Source organism: Marmota marmota, unplaced genomic scaffold (genome assembly GCF_001458135.2).
Source record: "Marmota marmota marmota unplaced genomic scaffold, marMar, whole genome shotgun sequence".
NCBI classification, from domain to species: Eukaryota; Metazoa; Chordata; class Mammalia; order Rodentia; family Sciuridae; genus Marmota; species Marmota marmota.
In genome coordinates this window covers 1,257,380-1,258,636 of record NW_026000141.1, presented here as the reverse complement: position 1 = coordinate 1,258,636, position 1,257 = coordinate 1,257,380, and the positions used below count along the sequence as shown (strand labels likewise).

Sequence of the window (1,257 nt, the reverse complement as noted above, 5' to 3'; positions counted from 1 at the left end):
CCCCCCCCCCCCCCCCGGGGCTGGCCAGTCCTGGTTGCCTGAGCTGACTTGGTCCCCAGCCCTCCCATGAGCCCCACTCCTGCTCCAAGCAACCGTGTTTGGTCTAAAAGAAAGATGCTCCACAGGCAGGGAAGTTCAGCCTGATTCCCACCATCATTAACCTGGCTACTGCTCTAACCTCCATCGGGGTGGTAAGGAGCCCACCTGGGGGCTGGGTGGGTGGTGGGTGGTCTGCAGGCCCTTATTCTCTGGTCTCTGCTGATCTCAGGGATCCTTCCTGTGTGACTGGATCTTGCTGACATTCATGAACAAAAACAAGGTCTACAGTCACAAGAAATTCGACAAGGTGTGTACGCCACGCTGGTCCACCAGTAGCTGGCCTGTGACCCTTGCCCTTGCTTTGGGCCAGGCCCCTCCTCCACCCAGGCACTGCTCCCAGGCCCAGCCACCCAACCCTCTGTCAGGCCAGGAGGGCCAGCTGTCTGAGCAGATGGTGGATGTCCCGGATCAGCATGCTGGACTGCCCACCTCTAGGCTGGCTCAGCAGGACTCCACACCTGCAGACCCCAGAGGCCTGGCCCAACTTTAGTTCCTATCCTCACTGCTGCAGCTTGGGACCCTGCCAGAGCCCAGCTGCTTTGGCAGCACCGAGGACCCACCTGCCTCAGTAGCCAAGAGCCCATGAAAGGACCCCATGTAAAGGGGGCCTCACTCTTGTCCTAAGCCTGTCTCCCCACCCTCTCAGGGCCTGCCAACCCCCCCGCCAGTGGACACCCACAGGGCTTGTCACCTTCCTTCCTATTCACCATTCTCTCTCATAGCCTGCTGGGACCTCAAGTCAGAGCTGAGATCCAAGGGGGCTCTGTCCCTGCTCTTGAAGCACACACCTACAACATCATAACCCCAAACTGCCAAGCCCTGTCCTTAGAAGCTGCAGCATGCTGAGTCCAATAAACCTGTGCTTGGTGCCTTCTAGCCTTGTTCTCTGGGGGAAAGCCACCAGCCCAGGAGTACCTGGTCAAGGGGCTCTGCTGGCTCACTGCCCACGGCCTGCGTTATCTCCCCTGCAACCAGTCTAGGTACAGAGGGCACGGGCAGAGCCACTGCTGGGGAACAGCAATGTGGTGATGGACTGAGCCCAGGAGCTGGCACTAGGGATGTTGGGGCTGGAGGATAATCTGGTTACCGCATCCTCAAGGGTGCTGTGTCAGTGTGGTGGTGCTTGCTGGACTGAGACCAGAATGTGACTCTGCGGTG

At 59.3% G+C, this 1,257-nt stretch overlaps 1 long non-coding RNA gene across 1 annotated transcript; it reads left to right on the top strand.

Moving 5' to 3' along the window:
• The first annotated feature begins 102 nt into the window (after window positions 1-102).
• Window positions 103-969, top strand: LOC107159054. Its single transcript, XR_001505689.2, has 3 exons — window positions 103-191; window positions 269-346; window positions 822-969. It is a non-coding gene; the product is annotated as an uncharacterized LOC107159054 (long non-coding RNA).
• The last annotated feature ends 288 nt before the right edge of the window (window positions 970-1,257 follow it).